Source organism: Brachyhypopomus gauderio, chromosome 2 (genome assembly GCF_052324685.1).
Source record: "Brachyhypopomus gauderio isolate BG-103 chromosome 2, BGAUD_0.2, whole genome shotgun sequence".
Taxonomy (NCBI): Eukaryota; Metazoa; Chordata; class Actinopteri; order Gymnotiformes; family Hypopomidae; genus Brachyhypopomus; species Brachyhypopomus gauderio.
In genome coordinates, this window is record NC_135212.1 from 789535 (window position 1) to 804114 (window position 14580).

Sequence of the window (14580 nt, forward strand, 5' to 3'; positions counted from 1 at the left end):
TCAATCAATCAATCAAATTTTATTTATACAGCGCTTTTTTCATCCTGTGATAATGCATTTCTTAATATGGCAATGTTGCGGAGGGGGTCGTTCAGACATTATTATGAGACTTGTGCTTGATACACACACACACACACACACCCAAGACACCCCGATGACCTCATCACGCTGGAAGTGTGAAGCTCACGAACACGTAACACTCCGCTACGTTAAACCCCACACGTCTGTGTTCCTTACACAGCCCCTCCCCAACACTGAGACCTCTGCCGTGGTCGGTGTGTTTGTGCAGCCTGCAGGTGTGTGTGGGATCCCAAGGGCAGTGTGATAGGAGTGGGGGCGTGGCCCTGCAACCTTGGGCCACACCCCTAGAGAGGCGGGCGCTTGATGCTCACAGCAGCGGCCTCATCACCCAGCTGCACTGGACACACCACATGCTGGTTAACCCTCCACATATCAGAGGTCCTGCCTGACCATCAGAACACTCTGTCTGTTTCTGTCTCTCTGTTTCTCTCTCTCCACATCTTTGTTCTTCTAACTAGATTCAGTTCCTCCCTGCTGGTCTTAAAAAGACGCTCAAATGTTCTCTTGACAATCTCTCCAGAGGACTCAAAACATGATTAGTTAAACCATTTAAGAAAGATGTAGGTAAAAAATCTTTTAGCTCAACTAATTATATGTAAATATAATATATAATTATATGTAACAGGGCTCTAGACTAACTTTTTGCACTGGTTGCACTGGTGCGCCTAACTTTTTTTCTTAGGTGCACCAGCACAAAAGTTAGGTGCACCCAAATTTTTCGACTGCATCACATTTAACACCGCAGTTTTACCGGTTTCACTTATTTATTGCTGTCCATATAGACAATATTGACAATTTGTTGCACACGACATCATTGCTGTACGTCGGGTTTACGTTCCAGCCATTTTTCTTCTGAAGAATTTTTTCTGACTTGAATTTAGTGAAGGGAAGTTCTTCTTTTGCAATATTGTAGGCAATGTTAAACTTGATTATCATCTCTGCCTCATCTGATCTGTGTGCTGCTGCCTGCTGGTGAAAGGCAGACGGGAGCAGTGTTAATTTTGACAGCAATTTTTGATTTTTAGTCTTTTGACTAAAATGTAATTTAGTTTTAGTCATAAGTTAGTAATTGGAGTTGTTTTTAGTTTTAGTCGACTAATTATCATTAGAATTTAGTAGGGGTGTGACGAGACACTCAGCTCACGAGACGAGACACGAGACTGGGTTCATGAGATTCGAGACGAGACGAGATTTTAAGAACACTAAAATTACAAATTATGTGACTGGACAACAGACTTTTATTTAAATTTTATTTAACTTTAAACATGCATTTTGAAATGTTTTATTATAACTCTTAACATGCATTATGTAAGAGACTGAAAAGTCCGTTGTAAAGCAATCAATCAATCAATCAAATTTTATTTATATAGCGCTTTTTACAACAGTTGTTGTCACAAAGCAGCTTTACAAGTGCCGAGTCCTAGCCCCCAGTGAGCAAGCCAAAGGCGACAGTGGCAAGGAAAAACTCCCTAGTTTTTTGCATGAGGAAGAAACCTTGAGAGGAACCAAGACTCAGGGGGGGAACCCATCCTCCTCTGGCCGACACCGGTCACCATGACAACAACAACAATTTAGACAGAAAGAAGAGAAAGAAAAGGAAAAAGATGTAATAATGTCCATCATGATGTATGCATCCGGTTAGGCAGGAGGTGGCTGGCCCAGGATGGATTGCTGGTCTCCTCATCTCATTATTCCTCAAGCAGGCGGGCAGCCATGTGGAGAAATGAAACAGGGAAAATTAGCTCTGTATGAGGACATATACAGGACAGGTAAAATTATAAACATTTCCGGAGTGTGGCAGCAACTCCGGCATTTAGTTAAATTATTACAGCCTAGCTAAAAAGGCAGAACCAGAAGGTAACATAGGCTTGGGGGCACTGTCAACAAACTTGAGTGACCACGAGCAGTGACAGGACGACAGCACCAGCGCCCCAGTCTACCATAAAACCCTTCGTCTATGAACCCCTGGATCTGTACTTTTATCTAAGGGGGGATATTAATTATCAAACGCTAAACTAAATAAGTGGGTTTTCAACCTAGACTTAAAGATTGTGACTGTGTCGGAGTCCCGGACGCATTTAGGAAGATTATTCCAAAGCTGGGGGGCCTTACAAGAAAAGGCTCTTCCCCCTGCTGTTACCTTGTTAATTTTTGGAACTAATAAAAGACCAGCACCCTGTGATCTTAGTGGCCGTGGGGGTTCGTAATAGGAAATAAGTTCCTGAAGGTACTCAGGAGCAAGCTCGTGCAATGCTTTATAAGTTAATAAAAGAATTTTAAAGTCAATACGGAATTTAATTGGGAGCCAATGCAGGGCTGATAGGACTGGACTGATATGCTGAAATTTTCTAGTTCTGGTCAGAACCCTGGCTGCGGCATTTTGAACTATTTGAAGTTTATTTAGATTCCTATTTGAACATCCTGACAGTAGTGCATTGCAGTAGTTTAATCTAGAGCTAACAAAGGCGTGCACCAATTTTTCCGCATCATCCTGTGATAATGCATTTCTTAATTTAGCAATGTTACGGAGATGTAGAAAAGCTATCCTAGTACTATTATCTATGTATTTATCAAATGATAGGTCAGAGTTGAGTATGACGCCTAGGTTTTTGGCTACAGTGCCAGGTGTAATGGGGTTTTCTTCGATAAGCGTGACCCTATATTTAGATATGCTTTGATCGTAAATACAGTATAGAAAAAACTAACAATGTTCTCGTGCGTACAGCGTGAGAAAGAGCGATCGCGTTACCGAGATGGGCTTATCGTACACAACACTCCACTACACTACACAACACTCCACTGCTCCTGCGCGCACCGCACAAAATTAAATTAAAAGTCGTGGTAACTCCGGTCCGTTGTTATCCAGACCCGTCGTTAAGCGGGGACTCACTGTATTATGTACAAAACAAAAAGTTCTTCTCTGTCAATACAGAGTGCAAATAGTGCAAACTGAGCCTGACCAAGTATGTCACTAAATTTGCTGCAACTACACTGCCATGTTCATTTTTAAGAATATTAGCATCCCCACACTGCTCCCGATATCCTTTACTGTCTCAACTTGCCAAAGCGCCGTTCTGTCCCTGCTACCTCTGTTCAAGTGAGATGTGTTGATTTGAGTACTGAGCTGTGGTACGTGCAGCTGTAAATGTCTCTGCATCCTGCTCGTATTAGTCGCGGTGTACGGCATTATTTTCATACAATGTTTGCATATGTAGTGTCTTATCAGTCACTCTCTTGCCATTTATCATTTCCGCCGGGTTCCCAAAATGATGCCAAACAAACGATTTGAAAGTGGCGGGGCATCTTCAATAGTAATACCTGTATTTTCCCACGTCATTGTGACGTCATCAAATCTCGCGAGACAGATTTTTAACATGACGAGAAATCTCGCGGAGTTGAGTCTCGCGAGATCACGAGACACGGAGATCTCGTCACACCCCTAGAATTTAGTTAATTAAAATATAAATAGTCATTATATACACTTGCACAAAGTGAAATTTATTAACCAGTTACAAAATATTATCGTTTGTATATACAAAAACAGATTTCCAAACAACTTTATTGACCTGGGGGGTATTCCAAGAAGCGGGTTTAACAAACTCTAAACTTAACCCTGAACTCGGAGTTGTCTTACCCCGATCTGACATACAGAGTTTTCGGTTCCAAAACGGCGGATCGGAGTTAAAGTAATCAGGGTCGCTCAACTCTGAGTAGGTTGACCCAGACAGAAGCGCGTTCACGCGTAACTATGAAAGGCATTCTTAATGGAACGCAGATAAATAGGATTTATCATGGACTTAAACGCGAAAATCAGCCGAACATCGTATTTCACACCACTGTAGCTTGAAGTATTAATGACTGCGTATGCAGAATATTTAGATATTATTAAACGTAAATGTAATACTGCGGTAGCTGCTAGAGAAAGGCAGTCAGCATGTCAAAAAATTGCCAACAGAGTTAATGCGTGAGTGAAAATGATATTTTTATATTTAGCAGAAGGGTGCGATTATATTATTATTTTCTCCACCTTTATAATACTGTATTGAGTTTTTAAATATTTTTTTTTGAACACTTACTAATTCCAGGTCTAATCTGAGTGGTGTGAAACACACATGGCATCAGATAAAAATGAAGTATAAGAATATTGTACAAAGTGGTATGGCTGTACATAACTATATCTTATTCTTAAAATATATTATAAAATATATTTATTTACAGGAAAAATGAAATAATGAAACATAACAGTGAATTTGACTGTAATGTATATTAAAAGGTTACAGGGTGGATGGTGGGGTGGGTGGTGGTGCATGATTTAATGTGGAAAGCAGTGATTGCAGATGGAGTCTCTGACAACTCCACCATCTCTGTTGTCACCCACATGCATGTAACGTTCCTCGTCTGTGGGCATGTCAGAGATGGTAGGCTGTCGCTCTTCCTGGATGGTTGCAATGTTGTGTAATACCACATATGCCATTTTTATGTGGCCCGCCCTATCAGGGGTTACTCTGAGCCCCTTCAGGCACTGGAACCTGGCCTCGAGGATTCCTAGGGTCATTTAAATTCTTGCCCTGGTTTTGCTGTGGGCCTGATTGTAGCGGGACTGTGGTCCAGGTGCAGGATCTGAATAGGGAGTCATAAGGTAGGCCTATAGGACAGGCAGGGATACCCTCTGTCTCCATGAAGGAGGCCGTCATGTCCTATAATCACACTAGGGTTTGCAATTATTTAACTATTACACTGCATGTGAACAACTAGCAAAACTACCGCAGGCCTACTCTGTTCAGATTTGTTGTACAATGTGGAATCATACACGGATCCTGGCCATCTGGCTTCAACATTTGTGACGAGGTGGGAACCATCACATATGATCTTGAAGGGAAGAACGGTCAGTTACAATAGCTACGTTATTTTTGTTACCATTAAAGATAAGTATTCATTAAGGATTATAAAGGTTAGTACCTGTACATTAATGCTATGGATGAATTTTCATGTTCTAATGGTGCTGGAATAGGTAGCATATGTAGGTTCCATCAATACAGCCAATCACTCTAGGAAATCCTTAATATGTAAATGGAATGAAGTTCATTATATATTGCCTCTCCTTTGCTTAATTTCTTTATTGTCCGTGTGAATTAAAGACAAACCAATGATGCTGTGGAATTCCTCTTTGATGTCCATAACTGGCTTAAGCCCAGGAAACACCACAAAACCGGGCACTAGTCATTTTAATGCCGGACATAGTTTTCGGACAGACCGACATACAATAGCTTTGCTGACAGATTCCGCAGAAAACTTCCACTAGCAAAAAACGAAGACCGATATATAACAATCTGGAGAGAATTTAGGGCTGATCCGCGATGTGTAATATTTGAAATGTTATTATAATAATAAAGTTATTGATGTGAGTAATGGATTGTGCTGAAAACGATAACGTTCATTAAAAAAATAATCCGAAAATGATAGTAGGCCTATGTCTATTCGGGGTTTTATAAGGCGTTCCCGACGAAGAACTCAGCGAATAAACTGAGTTTCAATATCCACATGATCTTCGAGGAAAGGATACGTCATGATGACGTGTTTGTAACTCTGGGTCAGGTCCAAGTTAACCTGCCAGCGAGCAGGTTAGCTTCAGAGCATAAGTTGCTATAGTAACTGACTCCGGTTCTCTCTAAGCTCGGTTTCTGGAACGGAAAACCTCGAGTTTCCGTGAACTCTGAGTTAACTTACCCGGGTTTTCTCGCTTAACCCGCTTCTTGGAACACCCCCCTGAACTTATAGTTATTGAGCATAACAATAACAAAACATTGATGACAAGTAGGCCCGCTCTACCTGAAAACATGGAGTTTGTTATGAACAATACATATTACATTCTATATAAAACTGGGTTCCGTAAAAACAGCAATGCCATAGCCCACAGATGTTGTTTCATTTGTCATATTTTTCCCGACGTCGTTGTCCCACATGGTTTACACATGGGTTTTCTCAAAGTCAAAGGAGAAATGTGTCCATATATCGCCTCTTATCTTTCTCCCTGCTGACATTGTCGAGTTAACTTTGAGTTGAATTTCATGAGTGACCACAGTTCACAGGCTGGTTTGGTCCTAACGGGTTCTGAGCGATGTGAAGACGTTAGTACTGATTGGACGGTTACCCGGTTTGTCCCGCCTTTCCGTGTACGCTAAAGTAGTTACGGTTGGATCTCTTCTTAACTTATCCCTACCTTTCACTAAACTAAATCAGGTCTGATTGAATGTCATCGCTGGCCAATATTTTCGTCTGGTTTTTATTCGTTGACGAAAATGTCCTTTAATTTAGTCATCGTCAAATTGGTCGCACTCTAGAGTCCTGTGTAAATATGCTATGGCAACATATACCAAGAGTCGTTATTCTTCTCCAGTTCCTCCATCTATAGCCGGAGTTTCAGACATCCTTGTAGAGAAGAAGGTGGTTGTGGGTAATGCCCTGACACTGGAGTGTGAGGCAGGAGGCAACCCCATCCCCTCCCTCACATGGTTGAAGGATGGTTCTCCAGTGAAGGCAGGAGAGAGCCTGCAAGTCCTCGAGCAGGGACGCAAGATCCATATCTTCAACGCTGGGCCCTCAGACTCCGGACGGTACGTCTGCATCGCCACCAGTGACGCAGGGGAGTCGGAGATCAAGTATGACATCAGCGACTTGGGTATGTACACACGCGCACACACACTCCAAATGACATACTACATACTACATACTGCATACTGTTTATACTGGATGCTGCATACTGGTCCTCAAAGTAGTATGTGGTGTATCCAGTATGCAACAATAGCAACGCACACCACAGGGTCACGCCAACTGTTATGCTCCACCTGTTTATTTTCTTTTCAAGTCCTGAAATGTTGTACTGTTTATCTTGTCCAACATTCAAATTCAACGTTAATGGGATCCATTTAGCCATCAAGCCTGTCAACACAGACACTTTGAAAAAAGATGAATATAACAAATAAAAAATACATGATGGCCTTTATTTGTAAACATGGATCAAAATACTTATGGATCTAAATAATAATCCTGACAATAGTCTCTGGTAGGAAATGTAGCTAACAGGCTTTAAACATATATCTAGAGCAGGGGTCTCCAACACGTCGCTCGCGAGCTACCAGTAGCTCGCCACCCCTTTCCGAGTAGCTCGCCAAAGGGCCAATGGATGTCCCATCGAGAAATCTACTTAAATTTATGTCCAATCAAAATTCACAGTTGTTCCTCCCCTTCTAACACTAAATTATTCGCCAATTATACAACAGTTAGTTCACAATCCGACTGGTGTGAAGTGTTCTAACCCTGCAGATATGTGTGATAACAGCGGTATTCTCATTCTCTGTATCACTCCGCGGACGCGTTGTCAAGTAACGGCATGTACATATATTCACGATAACACACTCCCTCTTGTGTTCTATTGCTCAATTAGCTGTCAATCAAAAAGTTAGGCTGCCGTCAATATTGAATAAACCAGGGGTCACCCACGTCATGAGTCGCCCGCGGGCTTGTTTTAAAAATAGCTCACTATAGCGCCATGCACCAAAGCGCTGCATCGTTTATGTTTTTGCTGCTATTATAGATTGTCCGCAGTTGCTAGTGGTCTTCCCGCTTAGCAATTGACACTCGCACATGCAACTTTCGTTCGTCACCCCCCCCGCCAACAACTTTTCGTTCGTACTAATCTGGTAGCCCTCCGCAATAATTGGCATCCAAGAAGTAGCTCCCAGTTTCAAAAAGGTTGGCAACCCCTGATCTAGAGGCTGCTATGCTAACATTATTTAACTAGCCAAATGGTTCACAGTAAGGTTATTAGCTAGGTGAGCAGTACAGTGCAGTACAGTTCAGTACAATACAGTTTCTTTCTAGTGTATTTATATGAAGGTATGTGTGTAATCTCCACATTGGCATCCGCCATGTTTTTTTTCTTTACGAATGGATGATGAAAGTGGCACATTTGCATGATGGGATGCAGCACACCATGAAGGTAATTCCCCTACTGGAATATTTGGCAGAAATACAAAGTCATCTGGGGATCTTTCATGTACTGGAAAAATTAATTTTGGTCACATACTGCATACTGATTTGGAGCCCAATCAGTATGTAGTAGGCTGTAGTAGTATGTAGTAGGCTGTAGTAGTATGTAGTAGGCTGTTTGGAACAGAGCCTGTGTGTCTGTCAGCTATTTATATTACAACTAGAGAGCAACAACACAGTCCCCAGTTTAACCCTCCTCTCCCTTGTTCCCAGTAACTGCTTTGATGTCATTTGTGGCTCAGACTGGCAAACTGTCTCTTTAAGCTCCATTTTGCCTGTCCACCCTCTCGACGGTCTCTTTGTAGTTCATGAATCATCTTTCTCCAGTTTGACTGAATCAGAGCGTCGCGCTGGTGTCCTGCTGTCCCTCGCGTGACACTCAGAGTCTGGCCCCATTACTCTGCATCTGGACCGACCTGCAAGCTAATACATCTGACCCGCAGGCATGCGCCATCAGTCTGGGTTTAGAGTTCGTGGAGTGTAATCGCAGGAAATCAAACGTGAAGTGTGGTTTGTGAGCCTGTGAGCTGATTTAAAAACGGATTTCAAATAAATGAGGAAAATGTCGACAGGAATGGAGGAGATGTTGAGGTGTGAACGTCTGGAAGACATAAATGCTTGGTTCTTTTTACCATTTGAAACAAATAAATCAATGAATCATGAATCGTGCTTATAAAGATGGAGACCTGGGACGCAGTCGTAGCAATTTACAGCTGAACAAAAGGCTTTCAGTGATCTACTGCTTCCAGAGATTCACAGATAATGCTAAAGAAAGAGCGCAGAACTGCTTACACCATATACATCAGCAGACATGGTGTGTACTGGACCTGTTGTTCCATGTTTCGTGTGGGTGTGTGTGTGTGTTCAGTGCCACCCTCTATAGATGGGGCGGATGAGATTACAGATGTCACTGTCGTCATCAACAACCTCCTAGAACTGGAGTGCCATGCCATAGGCACACCTACACCAACCATCACGTGAGCAAACGTTTCTCACGCACTCTCAAACCCACCTCCACACACATCTACACCAACCCCAACCATCACGTGAGCAAACGTTTCTCACGCACTCTCAAACCCACCTCCACACACATCTACACCAACCATCACGTAAGCAAACGTTTCTCACACTCTCAAACCCACCTCAACACACCTACACCAACCATCACGTAAGCAAATGTTTCTCATGCACACTGAAACCCACCTCCACACACACCAGAGACTTCAAATGCAACCATATTCAAATTCATACAGCATGTAGAGTTTTCCACTAAGTGAAAGCTAACACTCTCCACTTTAATTAATACAGAGCCAAAACAGCAAAACATTTGGCCCTATTCAGTTAATTATCAGTTGCACTGTTCGATTACTGCTACGATTGCACTGTTGCTATGAGTCCTCCTCTCCTCTAGATGGCGTAAGAGTGGGGAGGCAGTGAGGCACGGTGAGGACGTGAGGGTCACGTCTAAGGGACGCTGCCTCGTAATCCCACGAGCTCAACTTTCCGACGCGGCGCTCTTCCAGTGCGTAGCCTCGAACGAAACCGGGGAAAAGGAGAGAGATTTTAACGTCGTCGTCTATGGTAACGGAGAGGATGCATCTCTACCCTAAACCTCTCTGTTCACAGTGTCTCTGTGACAACTAGGACAGAGGGCTGAACGCAGATGCGGACTGAACAAAGGTTTAATGATACATATACACAAAGCACACAAAAAACATACACCAAGAATCATCAAACAACACCTAACATTGGAACCAAACACTAACATAACTGGGGGAACATGACTACAGAAAAAGAAAGGCATTTAACAAGCATATAACTAGAAAAACCACAATCTGAAGTACAACTGAAAGAGAACATCAAAGAACAGAGAGTACAAACAGACTAAATATACAAACAGAGAACACCAAGAATCCAACAGGTATACGAGCAAGAAGTACTTACAATAACCGACAAGACAAGAGACTAAACACAAGACTTAAATACACTAACCAACCAAGGGACTCAACAAGACACAGCAGAAAGCAATAACGAGGGGCAGAAAATAAGGCAGGGGAGTGAAGTCAGACACAATGAGGAATTTCAAAATAAAAGACAAACGGAAGACATGACCGACAGGAGGGAGACAGGCCTGACAGTCTCTTCTTAATCTGCCTCATGACTTTGATGCTGTTATGTTTACTGCTTTGAAATATAAGGTTTAAGTTAGGTTTAAGTTAACTTAGGTGTAAGATATGTTGGGTTTAAGTAACTTTGCATTGTAAGACAACATTATCATTTCATGCATGACATTTTTGTTGCTTCCAATTTGATTTCTATGCACATGATTTCTATTCACGCTATTTTCCATGACAACGCTGGGCAGGGCCATCTTGGTTGACTTTGTGTTAGAACTTCTGGTGCTACGGATACGCTGATAACGATTACAAGCAAAACGACAACAAACACCCCAGCCAACATGTCCACATGGGCCCCACATGGGATTTAACTGGGCAGTATGGGTTTTATCTGGGCATGGGCTTAGAGTGGGCTTTTTTAAGGGTTTTATTCGGGCCCCAGTTGAGTTACATTTGTGGGCCCCATTGGGGTTATAAATCCCGGCCCCAGTTGGGTTATAGTTGGGACCCACGTGGGCCTGATTTTTAAAACAGCCTAATATTTTAAAAACGGACTTTTAAATACCATTTACAAAACAGACATTTTTACATAGTACACGATTTTATACCTCAGCTCAAGCAAATGATGGTAGAACTGGATATTTCTCTGGCACACAAACAAATAAATTGCATGTTGATATAGTTTAATTTGTGAAGCAGTTATAATAACTAAATTCAATCAAAATATTAACAAAGTTAATGAACCTGCTTCAGATGTATGGAATAAGCCATTGCCTCGCCTCCTCTCGTGCGCGCCCGCCCCCAACGAAAGACTAAACGGTCTCCCGCCTGGCCTGACTGAAAGTGAATTTTTATATCCGTTGGAGATATCATTCACTGAGGTAAGAAATTAACTTTTTATCCGGTTTCTCTAATTTGGTTATCAATGTGTAAAAGAACAAATATACAATGAAAGAAAGAAAAATATCTGAGGATATAATGCCTGACGTTATATTTAATTCAAACCTAGCTACGTTAATTAGCTAGCTTGATAGCTAAAACAACCGTTAGCGTTGAAAGGTAGAACGCAAGCCGTTCATTTGTTATGGCTAAGAGGAATAATCTGTGGGGGGAAATATAGTGTTTAAATGTCTATGTTTACACATTTTCGACGTAACCCACCTAGATTTAGTTAATTAATTTTCCTAGATCAGCTAAGACATAAGTGCAAATTTCGATGTTGCTAGGCTAGCTAACCTAAGATAGTGAGTTAACCTATCTTAGCAAACACTAGAACTAAGTGGTCACCTTGGTTAACTAGCTAGCTAGTTATGTTTAGAGAATGTTTGCTTAACGTTTTGGTAGAAAAGATAATTGTCCTGTTAGTTATTAATTAAGTGATAAACCTTTACAGTTAATAGTAAGTCGTGTCCTGGCATTAAATATACCAAATACAGTGGTACCTCGAGATACGAGCTGCTCTATATACGAGCGATCCAAGATACGAGCACCGAGACGAGCAAAATTTCTGTTCGACACCCGAGTGCACGTTCGAGATACGAGCATGAACCGGTCATCACAGCCATTCGCACGTGTGCTTTGCAACGAGTAACACTACGTACGGTGTATACAGTACAGTATTTCAATACTACAAACGTTTGTTTTGCATTATGGCTCCAAAAAAGGCTCTAGTAGTGGAAAGTCCAGTGAGAAGAGAATGATAACTATAGAAACTAAGCAGGAGATTATTCACCTGCATGAGAAAGGCACTCGTGTAGCCGAACTCACTCGTCTGTTCGGCCGGAGTACATGTCTTTTTTTCCACATTTACGCTAGTTTTGTGACTTTTTTAAGGACCGGAACCAATTACAATATTTTACATTGTTAAATTGCTTCCAGAACCGAGCAGTTCGAGATACGAGCACGGGTCTGGAACGGATTAAACTCGTATCTCGAGGTACCACTGTACAAATGACTGCATTTCTAAGGTAGAGCTGTGTAGTATTAATCCCAGTATGAGGGGGAAAAACAAATGATCGTAGTCCTAACCTACCATAGACAATCTTGTGTATAGCAGAAAAGAGTATTGTCTTATGGATAAACAGCTACTAATCATTCTTCTAATGGGTCCAAGTTAGGTAGCGGTTTTCTCGTTTTGGTGCTCTGTAAAGTAAAATGTGGTGGTTGTTTTTGCCTCAGTTTATTCTATCTGAATTTTAAATTTTGTTTTGTAGGTGCCCTAAAACAAAATGCTTATCTTCAGAATTAACTAAAGATGTTGAGAGAGCTGTCTCAAAGTGGTTTACCAATGCTCGTGACCATGATGGAAACCGTGCACTGAGAGCGCAGAGAGACTTTCAAAAAAGGAACGCAGAACAGATGTAAGTAATCAATAGTGAGTTACACGTTTGTGATAATGTGACTATGAAGGCATGTGAAAATCAGTCATTTTTACTTTCCAAAACCCTGACAGCTCCTATATTGGAGTTTTTAAATGTTTTATGTACACCTAACTTGTAAACACATCACTTGGCCTTTGTAAAATCTCCCCCAAGAGGTGATTAAAGTGTTAGACATCAGTGTCTTTGGAAATTTTGAGTAACTGCAGCAGCTCAAATTAGTGAATTGTATAGTATATTTGAAGGAGTACTGGTCAGGATTTTATTATACTGTGCAAACTAGAAGCTGGCAAGAGCCTTCATAGAGTTCTGTACAGTGTATTATGGTCAGGACCCAGGTGGTGCAGAAAATGCATGCCCATTAAACAGGCCTAGTGTGCTAATTCAATAGTACAAACAGGATTTTTATGCTTTACCATGTTTTAGATTCACAGAGAAGGATGTTTATCATTGCTAAAAGTGGTTTAGATAATCTGCAGTGTTACTGTTGTGTGCTTTAATTAATACTGTTGTCTGTCTCTCCCTCCCCTCTTCTCTCTCTCTCTCTCTCTCTCTACAAGATGTGAAACTACACAACTCAGCAACACACAGTAAAGGATTCTAAAGACTCTTAACATATGTTTTATGGACATTTATGGTTAAAATTGTTAGAGTTGTCGTTTTCAATAAAACATTTTTATTAGGATTGATCAAGCATTTGTCGTCATTTAAATGTAAGTTATTATAAACAGCTCATCTCTGATTGAAATTACTTATGATAATACAGTCTTTAGTGCTGTGCTCTTATACAACAGTTTTGCAAAGTAAGAAAAGCAACTGAATATTGCATTAGGTATGTACAGCAGAGACCTCACCTGAAGCCCTCCATGACTCCATAGGGACCCACATTGGATGACACAAGTTAGCATTATAGTAATTGTGCTCCAAATGTGTGATGCAAGCTGACATTCTAGTGAGTGATGGGCTGATATTTGGGCCCCCTTTGCATAACCCATATGGGGCCTATAAAGATTTGCACATGGGCCCCTAATGGGGCTGAAGCGGGTGTCTGCAGTTAACCATAAGGGCCCTACTTGTTGCCCACACTGGCCCCATCATTATCCCACACAAACAAGGGGCCCATGTAGGGCCAGCGAATCATTGCTCATACGGGGCCCACCTGAGGCCCACATTGATCCCAATATTGGCCCACATGGGCTAACACACATGGGGCCCATGTAGGGCCAGTGAATCAATGCTCATACGGGGCCCACCTGAGGCCCACATTGACCCCAATATTGGCCCACATGGGCTAACACACATGGGGCCCATGTGGAGCCGATGGACAAATCTTTGTGGGCCCCAGCTGGGTTGCCCAAAAAGGGCCCATGTGCCAGCTCATTTCAAACCCATGTGGGGCCCGCATGGACATGTTGACTGGGACAAAATGACTAGCATAATATGTTCAGTTAGAGCAGAGGTGGCCAACCCGTCAGAGACCAAATTATTAGCGGGGAGGATGTAAAATGGACACAAATTAAGTATTAAGTAAAAAAAAAAAACAAGCACAAACTTCGATATAAACATAAGTCGTGATGTGCTTCAGGACTTTGTCACGTTTGGAGCACACTACGAGCTCTGTTATGTACACAACTGTTGTTTTCTAGGTAAAAAGTGGATAAACTCCGTTATCAACACTCATTACAACGCCACTGACCTGCGCTCACCTTTAGGAAGAAGAGAACAGACAGCGGCAGTAGTTTTGAAGCTCCCTCAGTCGTGTGCGGTGCCTTTGCTGCACCTCGTATGTGGTTTATTCCAAAACGTGTGACAGAAGAACCGCGTCTCACCAACGAGACTCAAATCACAATCACAATATCACAGATACTTCATGCCGCTAGTCTCCAGTTTTCCACTACGCCGGTTTTAAAAGTATTATCGGCTCGCTGGGCTTGTAAACAAACCGCGCACCACGA

The 14580-nt window shown here is 41.9% G+C and overlaps 2 long non-coding RNA genes across 2 annotated transcripts; one reads left to right on the forward strand and one right to left on the reverse strand.

Annotated features, from left to right (window-relative positions):
• Positions 1-1686: 1686 nt before the first annotated feature.
• On the reverse strand, positions 1687-12472 carry LOC143482905 (uncharacterized). Its single transcript, XR_013122327.1, has 2 exons — positions 3264-12472; positions 1687-2886 (listed from the first exon to the last, which is right to left on the reverse strand). It is a non-coding gene; the product is annotated as an uncharacterized LOC143482905 (long non-coding RNA).
• LOC143482899 (uncharacterized) lies at positions 10997-13324 on the forward strand. The gene is made up of 3 exons (XR_013122326.1): positions 10997-11128; positions 12461-12607; positions 13186-13324. It is a non-coding gene; the product is annotated as an uncharacterized LOC143482899 (long non-coding RNA).
• The last annotated feature ends 1256 nt before the right edge of the window (positions 13325-14580 follow it).